Source organism: Lactuca virosa, chromosome 5, assembly GCF_052849685.1.
Source record: "Lactuca virosa cultivar CGN04683 chromosome 5, Lactuca_virosa_CGN04683_v6, whole genome shotgun sequence".
Classification (NCBI taxonomy): domain Eukaryota; kingdom Viridiplantae; phylum Streptophyta; class Magnoliopsida; order Asterales; family Asteraceae; genus Lactuca; species Lactuca virosa.
In genome coordinates, this window is record NC_136430.1 from 408,162,106 (window position 1) to 408,172,477 (window position 10,372).

A 10,372-nucleotide genomic window follows, 5' to 3' on the forward strand; every position below is an offset into this window, starting at 1 on the left:
GGCATTTAGTCTGTCATAAATTTTACGACAGACATTTATGACCCACAATTAATACATACATATACGACATACATTTTCGACATACATTTACGATTGACTTTGTATGTCATAGTAACATTCTTGTAATTATGACAGACATTTATGACATTCTATATGACATAGTTTTACGACATATTTTGTATGTCATGGTTATATATATATATATATATATATATATATATATATATATATATATATATATATATATATATATATATATATATATATTCTAAATCTGTACCAAATATTAAACAAACTAAATTACACATTTAATGTATAATAATGCAAAATAAGATATCATACATATACAAAAATACATTCCATTACACTAACCATAATGTCAAAAGGTTCTCTTACAATTTTGGTTTTCATTTGATGTTTTTGTAAGGTTTTGGTTCCATCGGAATCACTGATTTCAATTCTGTCGTAATCGTTGATTCTGGTTCCACCTTCAGATATAATTAAATTCCGTTTATTTGGCAGCAGAATGGAATCATAGATTCTGATTCCAACAGAATCACAGATTCTGATTCCATCAGAATCACTGATTCCAATTCTGTCAGAATCACTGATTCTGGTTCCACCTTCAGATAGAATTAAACTCCGTTTATTTGACATCGGAATGATATCACATATTCCAATTCCGTCCGAATCACGGATTCCGATTCCGTCAGAATCACAGATTCCAGTTCCACCCTCATACCTATCGTATTCTTGTTGATTGTGATAAGCATGGTTTAGCAATGTGTGACCACTTTCCACAAGATCCCTCCTGATATGCACCAGATTGATTGCTTTTGCTAAGTCCTCCAAAACACAAGCTTCCGAACCCCGCAACTTCAAACAGAATTCCATGGATCCCAACACCAATGCTAAGCCGGAATCCGAAACTTCTAACCCTAAAATTAACCAAGGGTATTTTAGTAATGTCACATCACTCTAACACACACAAACACACACACACACACATGCAGGATATTGAAGGGCAGCAGAAACACGACAAATAGAAGGAATAACAGAGGGGTCTCGGGCACCAGCTCGAGCAGTCAAAAGGGCAGCATTCTTTTCTGCAGCAATGACAGCATCAGGTCTAGTAGATGCCATCCATTGACTCCAACAATACTTGTGGGGTTGATGGAAGCTAATGTTTGTTGACTCCAAAATGCAACAACATCCTACAACATTGTCAAAAAGACATAAATATCCTCATCATGGAAAAGTAAAACTTAAAACTCATCTTACATTTTTTGCTTTAAGTAGAGCACTGTAGATGGATTTGAGCTCTAATCTTCGAGCATCAAACTCTTCGATTTTCTTCCATTTTTTACTTAAAGAATCTTCAACTTCTTTTCTTTCTTCACATAACATGTTTAATTGTTGTACTTTAGACATTAATGTTGTCAAACTTGCTTTCAATCCAGAAGCTTCTCTTTCTTTCTCCCAAACCTCCAGTTGTATAAAAACAAATGGATAAAATAAAATAAATATAGCTATTAATACTACCTCTAATTATCTGAGACTACTCATGGTTTGTGAGGTTCCTCCAACATTAAGAGAATGTGAAGGGTCAAAGTCAACACTTTTAGCTTCTGACACATGCTTCTAGCTTCTGCAGCTTTATTGAGTTCATCTTCTGCAGCAACAAATTGTTGAACATGTGCTTTCTGTAAACAAAAAGATGGATTTCATTATAAAGAAGTGAAAAGATGAGAGTAGTTTAAGGAAGAGAGAAAGATAAATACATGTCGTTCAAGAAGTTGATTTTAAGTTCCTTTTAAAGGCATATAAACTCCAAGTTTCCCATTTCCATAAACTTTAAAGGGGAATGGTGAGTTTACATCAGGAGAAGAATCATGCATTACTCTATTGTTTTCATATTTATATCTTAACATATCTGCATCAGCTCTAATGTCAATTTTCTCTATTTCTTTTGTCATTAATGATTTCAACCTGTGTATGTAAGTGGTCATGGCAAGAAGTATTTGCTGAGGGATTTTCAGACAATTCACAATTATATCTTGCACTTCATTGGGTATATCTCCATCAACATCGACACCTAATTTTGCAGCTTCCATTTGAGGATTTAGATGGATACCATTTCCTTCGTATGCAGGAAAAGATGAGAGAATCTTGTCAATCATTTGTACTGCTAGAGATTCACATGCCTTGCGTATGTTTCTTTCCCTGTTTGTTTCAGTTAGAATTACATCGTCTGCAGGTTTTGACCCTTTTACAGTGGAGTAAACGTCTTCTTTTTTGTTGTTCATTTGGAAACTCGTGACAACTTCCATGGAAGAATCTGTGTCTAGTATCTTAAGCATTCTTGACTTGATTAACATAGAGGCGAAGTCGCTTATGGTATTCAGAAAATATCATCGTTGCTTCATCACATTGTTGATCATAAGCATCCAACATCACATGTTTGTGCCTGGAATAAGAATGATAATAAATGTGTGTTGTTTGAACTATAGAATGTTCAAACATAACTCGATGGTTTTGGATCCCAAACCTGTAATTCAAACATAATATCCTATCGGGATCACTCACATAATCCTATAAATGGTTTTAAAGCTAATAAATAATATATTCAATCCAATCTTTTTTTTAAATATATTATAAAACTACCTGCAATTCTTGAAAGATAACTGAGATTGATTCATCTGTAGCAATGGAAGAATGGATCTCAAGTTTTAGTGTTAGTAGTAACTAATATCCAAATGGATTATCTTCACCTTTGAATTGACTACTCCAAATCCATAATCTGTAAGAAATGTCAAATGTCAGGTTGCAGTAAATCAAGAAAGCTAATAAGTAAAAACACTAATTGCATATTCCAAAACGAAGTATGTGTTAGTAGTAACTAATATCCACATTAACAAAATTAAGGAGTATCTCCAATGTAGCTCTGTTATTGCTCATATCAACATGAGTTTTCTGAGTAATCAGAGATGAAAAATTATCCATTGCTTCATCACAGTCCGAGATACTACTGGATTAACTCGATCAACATTTAAAAATCTTCCCAACACCACTTAGTAAAACATTTAGTAACAACTCAAGCGTACATAGAATTTAAATCTCAAGTTAACTTGTGAAATTTACAAAGTGTGGGAATGAAAACTTGTCTTGATTTGCAAATTCATCAATTGAATACAAGTACTCAAATTGCACCTGAGTGAAATGCGAACAAACGAAGTTGAGAGAGAGAGAGAGGGAGAGAGAGAGAGAGAGAGAATACCTTGTGCCATGTTTGATTAGGCTCTGCCCGAGCTTCAAGAAACGTGGATTAAGAATAGAGTGATACGATCCATCTAGTGATAGTAGAGGAAAGGAAGTAAAAGAAGTGAATATAGGGCACCGAGGTCTCGAATCGATGTAAAAGCAACGAAGGCGATGGCGTGACCAGTGGCGTGTCAGCGATTGGTGAAAAATGACGGAAATAGAGATGATGTGCTTCACGATCTAGTGAGGGTGGACGATGACTGAAGCGGTGATGGTGGTGGTTGGAAAATCATGGTGGACAATGACTAAAGGAGTGACGGTGGTGTGTGTGAGAGAGAGAGAGAGAGATAGAGAGAGGCGGAGTAAACGTGACGGTGGCGGATGCAGTTGGACTTTCAGGGTCGGTCGTCGGCTGGCGGAGGTTTTCGGTGGCCATGGTGATTTAGGTATATGGTGATTTAGGGGTCAGAAGAAAGATGGATAGAGATATCACGTATAGAATGGGTGGGGTGTGCAGTAGGTGTGGACCCAACTTTTTCTTTTAAATAAATATATAATAAAATACATGTGATAAAAAAATTGAAAAGAGAATGATATATGCAGGCTCTTAGCCGTTATTGTCATCACCCGGATGGTCGTGTGAGGTTTGTTACAGGGGATGACGGCTCGAGTCGTTATATTGTCGGTATTCTAAATCCGTCAACTAAAGAGTCGGTGACAAATGCTCTTGGGGGTTTGGTTTTTGATGTTGCGCTCCTTGATCGTGTTTTTAAAGAGCCTATCACTACTGTCAAGAGTATCCCCCATAGTTGTCGTCTTGCTTTCTCTCAGGCTTTGAAGACCGCTCTTTACAAGGTGATTGCCCAACCTGGCTCGGTTGAGGCATGGATGTGTTTGTTACTTCTTCCTCGATGCACACTGCAGGTGTTTAGACCCAAAAATAGACAAGAATGTAGGTCTGGGAATAGAAAATCTTTACAGCAAAGCTCCATCCTGAAGTCCTTGGATACATGGGGGAAAGAGGGTGGTATCACAAAGTTAGTTTAAAATATGTTAGACAATCCTGAGGTTGGAGCTATGAGACAGGGTGGAGGCATCCTTCAGAAGGAGGCTACATCAAGTAACACCAACATCAGACAGTGTCTCCGTAAGGTTGCAGATGGTCATTTTATCGCAGCAGTGAAAGTGTTATGCTCATCGGGTGTTGCACCATATAATAGTGATACTATTAAAGCTTTGGAGGACAAACACCCTTTCAGACCACCCCCATCCATGCCAAGCCCCATAATTTCTAAACCTCCCCTTGTAGCAGACTTTAACGGTGTATTTGGTTGCATCAAATCCTTCCCTAAAGGAACTTCTTGCGGGAGAGATGGCTTGAGGGCTCAACACTTACTAGACACCCTTTGTGGAGAAGGGTCTGCTATTGCCATAGATCTCATACATGCTATCACTTCAGTTGTTAATTTATGGTTAGCGGGAAGATGTCCAACCATTTTGGCAGAGTTTGTTGCATCCGCTCCTCTCACGCCTCTACTTAAACCTGACAACGGGATCCGTCCGATTGCAGTAGGCACTATATGGAGACGTCTGGTTTCCAAGGTTGCCATGAAAGGTGTGGGTAAAGAAATGGCCAAGTACCTTAATGATTTTCAGTTCGGGGTTGGTGTATCTGGCGGTGCTGAGGCTGTGTTACACAGTGCCAATAGGGTGTTGAGTGAACACCATGCCGATGGGTCTCTTGTAATGCTGACTGTGGATTTTTCGAATGCCTTTAACCTGGTGGATCGATCAGCATTGCTCCACGAGGTTAAGAAGATGTGCCCTTCCATTTCTTTGTGGGTGAATTTCTTGTACGGGCAAGCAGCGAGACTTTATATCGGAGACCAACATATATGGTCTGCCACTGGGGTGCAGCAAGGTGACCCCTTGGGCCCTCTTCTTTTTGCCCTCGTTTTGCACCCGCTTGTGCACAAGATTAGAGACAATTGTAAGCTCCTTCTCCATGCTTGGTATCTAGATGATGGGACTGTCATTGGGGATTCAGAGGAGGTGGCTAGAGTGTTGAACATAATTCGGTTGCATGATCTAGGTTTGGGTCTTGAGTTGAACATCAAGAAAACGGAGATTTTTTGGCCCTCATGTGATGGTAGGAAGCTTCGTGCCGATTTATTCCCAACGAATATAGGGAGACTACGGAGATTTTTTGGCCCTCATGTGATGGTAGGAAGTTTCATGCCGATTTATTCCCAACGAATATAGGGAGACCTTCTTTGGGGGTGAAGCTCCTTGGGGGGGCTGTTAGCAGAGACGCGGGGTTTATTAGCGAGCTGGCAATGAATAGAGCGGTCAATGTTGTTGATTTGATGGGCCCTCTTCCACAACTATGTGACCCGCAGAGTGAGCTCCTTTTTCTTCGATCATGTATGGGCATTGCAAAACTTTTCTTTGGTTTAAGGACATGCCAGCCGGTACACATAGAAGAGGCAGCGTTATTCTTTGACAAAGGATTGCGCAGGTCTATCGAGGATATGGTGGTATGTGGAGGCCCCTTCTTTGGAGACATTCAGTGGCGCTTGGCTTCCTTACCTATTCGTTTCGGTGGTTTGGGTTTGTACTCGGCCTACGAGGTTTCCTCCTACGCATTTGTAGCCTCGAGGGCCCAATCTTGGGCATTACAAGACCACATCTTACGTGACAGTGGCATATGTGGTATGGACTCGGATTACCTATGTGCTATGACTCGTCTTCGCGATACGATTCCGGGATTTGACTGTAGCGGTTTCACTAATAAGGACACCGCCCCCCCTAAATCCCAAAAAGCTTTGGCGTGTGCCCTTTTTAGCAAAATCGTCCAAGATATGGAAGTCGACTTCGACATGACTGTCAGACAGAAAGCAGTCTTTGAGTGTCTGCGAGCGCCTCATGCTCAGGATTTTCTGCTAACTATCCCTATTGATGGTCTTGTCCAGCATATGTCTCCTGTGGAGTACCGAACTATCCTTCGTTACCGCCTCATGATTCCCATATTCCCAATTGACGAGATATGCCCAGTTTGTTGCAAGGCATGTTTGGATACCTTTGGGGAACACGCGGTTCATTGTAGAGAGCTCCCTGGTTTCAAGTATAGACATGATGTGGTTCGGGATGTTCTCTTTGATGCTTGTCGGCGTGCTGGTATTTCTGTGAAGAAAGAAGCATCAGTGAACTTTTTGACGGACCCGCAGGATGACAGGTCCACACTTAGACCGGCTGACATTTTGGTCTTTGGATGGATAGGAGGGAAGCATGCGTGCGTGGATCTTACTGGGGTCTCTCCTCTCGTTGGTTTGGGGAGCGGGGGTTTCACAGCTGGGCATGCCGCTTTGAAAGCCGCTGCGTGCAAAGTGGTAAAGCACGAGAATGCATGTATAGAAAATCAACATGTATTTGTTCCTTTTGCATTCGATACATTTGGTTTTCTCACACCAGAGGCGGTGGAGCTCCTTAATAGAGTCCAACGGGTCATGCATTCTAATGTCATATCTCCTAGATCCACAAATGTTGTTTTCAAAAGAATTGGTTTTGCCATCCAGAAAGGGCTAGCGGCGCAGCTTGTTGCCCGTTTGCCTTCAATCGATATGTATTGAACTATAATATTGATATATTATTTAATAACCATTGTTTCAGATTTTTACTAATGGCTAAATGTTATAAACGATAATAGGGATAAACAAAACAAAAGAAACCTCCAACGAAAAGAATATGATTAAAGATGAAACATGTAAACTACCTCAAACTTTAAGGACTATTCTTGTAATTTACTTTAAAACTAAATTAATTAACTTAATTAAATACTTAATGTTATTTTATTTCAAGTTTAGACACTAAATAAGAATTGTATTTTTATACCCGTAAATTTTCACAAAAAACAAATATAAATATACGACATACATTTTTTTTCAATGATAAATTGTTGAAATTTTATAAACTATGACATACTTTTAAAACAGACGTGTTTTTGTCTGTCATTAAAAGTGTTTTTTCTAGTAGTGGATACAACAACCGTTTATAACTAATAATTGTTACTTGATCTTCGGGAATCATGTGGCTAATCAGACATCAATGAATTCAAGTAACATTAGAAAAGAGTTCGATGATAATCTAAACCTTTAATGGTCAGATATAGATGACATCTAAACAACTATAACATATAACTTATAAAACAATAATCTTCATCTATGTATGAAAACACACATTGATATATGTACAAAACAATTAAATTCAAGCAGATTTGAAAACCAATCGTATAAAATAATAATAACTAACGAAAATAATATATATTCATGGATGTATTTAAAGGCTGAAGAAGTATCTCCAGTCGCTCAAGTCCACCTATTCCTGCAAAAATAATGAGAATTTTTTTTACTTCTCTTAGACATAAAGCTTGAATGAAGGAAGTAAATAGTAGCACATGCCACACTAACTTCTCAATGTATATCATTATTGAAATTCAAAATTTGTAGCCATATTGAGATTTCCAGGGAACAAAGTTCTTTGTAGTGGCATTTAATCTTTCATCAATCAAATTAATAGTTACCCAAAATAACTAAACACCATTTGCAAAATGACAAAAAAAAAAAAAAATCTAACTCTTTTTCAACCCCTTCAAGAAATTATATATTTTCCATCTAATCAATCATAAAATGCTTAGATTGTATTTTTTAGTTTTTCTGGTTATATTCAAAAAAAGTCTCTAGTTTTGTGATGTGGAAGAAGAAAAATGATTAAAGTTCAATGAGAAAAACATATAATGTATGTATAATGGTTTGTTCCATGCCGAAATTATTTAAACTAAATCAAGAGAGGGAAAAAGAGAAACACATCTCAGGTAAAAAAAACACACAATAAGAGTTCATGAGAAATTACCATCAATCACCATTTCATAACCAAAACAAATTGTTAATATCATGTTCACATTGATGAGTATAAATATTACATTTCTTACTTCCACTTACCTTTTTGTATAACTATAAATTTGTCATTGTTCTCGATAACAGCGTGAAATTTCCATTTTAGAGAGTGGCTGGAGATAGGAATGTTAGAACCTTAACTACCTGCACAATGACACCATCAAAAATCAGCCTAACGGTAAAAACACATATTGCTAACACGCCTGTGTATAAGAACAGAACATCAAAAGAGAAAAGCACACGATAGGAATTTGTTGTATAAACATATTTACCATGAAATAGATTAAAAAGTAACAAAAAAATGATTAAAAACAAAAGGATAAACCCCCAATTTAATCCAAATACAACAATAAATTTGAATAAGTAGAAAATACGAACCCTAATTATGAAATAACAATATCCTCCAGTTGTAGGTCTTGACCAATCATCTTGCTAGGGCATGTATCTGATCCAACGAGAGTAAATATTTGAAGCCTCTGATTCCCTTCTTCACTCGACAATCCCAGTGCATTTTAGTGCTTCGAAAACCTCTTTAATACAAACATTCTCCTAGAGAAATCAACACATTGCAGATCATCAATTAATCATATGTAAAACGTAAACAAATAAAATCACAAATCTCAGATTATAACATCAGGGAGGGAAACTGGTAGCCGAAAGACTTCTACGTTTTTTTAAGAGCATGCGGTATGGGCCAAACGAGAAGCAACGGTGCTGACGTGGCACGCCTCAACGGCGTCGTGACGGGGGAACACCGCCCCCCCCCCCTATTCGTTTTTGCTCGTCAAGGGTGAATCTCGTGGCCGTCGCGACTGGATGTAACGAGTGAAATTTAAACGTTTAACAACGTTTAAATAGCAACGGTTTAAAAAAAATTAACTATTAAAAAAAAACCATTTACTCTATAAATACCTACCATTTTATAAAAAATTTCACACACTTTCTCTTCTCCTCTCTACATACTTTCAATTATCTTAAAAAAAAATATGGATCATTTCGACTCGTTCGATGATTCAGATGACGATATTTTCTTTAGGATAATGTATCATTATTACACTACCGACCTGCTACAACCAGACTCAGCCCCGCTACTAACAAGACGTGTGATGTTAAACATAAATCGCGAGGAAGGACACGGACATCTATATCGCGATTACTTTGCGGATAATTGTGTATACGGGGCGAACGACTTCAAAAGAAGATTTCGTTTGAGTAGGGATGTGTTCTTACGAATCGTCAACGCCTTGGAAAGCCGGTATCGCTTCTTTACTATACTTTTATACAAAATAAATAAAAATGTACTACATGTTTCTTTAATTTTACAACATATGCAATATATTTTTAAACTGTAGTTAATTTATATTTAGGTACGAATTTTTTCAATTAAGATATGATGCTAGAGGTAGACAAGGGTTTACAACGTTGCAGAAATGTGTTGCGACCATTCGTTTGATGGCTATGGGGGAGTCACCCGACACTATGGACGACTATATGAGAATGTCCTAAAGAACCGCAAGAGAAAGTTTGTATACATTGTCAAGGGGTGTTGTTGAAACTTTTGGAGACGTGTATTTGCGGAAACCTTCGTTGCATGATTTGCAAGAATTGTATGCGGCGCATGAAGAACGCCATGGGTTTCCCGGAATGATCGGAAGCATTGATTGCACACACTGGAAATGGAAAAATTGTCCGGTAGCATGGAAAGGGCAATACGCAAGTGGTCATCACGGATCACCTTCGTTGGTTTTAGAGGCTGTTGCTTCTCAAGATTTATGGATTTGGCATGCATTTTTTGGGGTTGCGGGTTCCAACAACGACGTCAACGTTCTTGATCAGTCGCCAATATTTGACGATCTTTTGAATGGAAAATCCCCGGATGCTCCTTTCACGGTGAATGGAAACGAATACAAATATCGGTATTACCTTATAGATGGAATATATCCTCAGTATTCCACATTCGTGAAGGCATTCCGTCACCCGGTTGAAGAACGAGACAATTTTTTTAAGAGAAGACAAGAAGGAGCACGTAAAGATGTGGAACGTGCTTTTGGAGTGCTGAAGGCGAAGTGGCATATAGTCGAACATGCAGCACGACCATTGGATTTAGAAACTCTACGATATATCATGTATGCATGTATCATAATGCATAACATGGTAGT

General features: G+C 38.1%; 1 pseudogene; it reads right to left on the reverse strand.

The window, feature by feature from the left end:
- Positions 1-268: 268 nt before the first annotated feature.
- On the reverse strand, positions 269-2,699 carry LOC145113959 (AUGMIN subunit 5-like; annotated as a pseudogene).
- Positions 2,700-10,372: the final 7,673 nt, after the last annotated feature.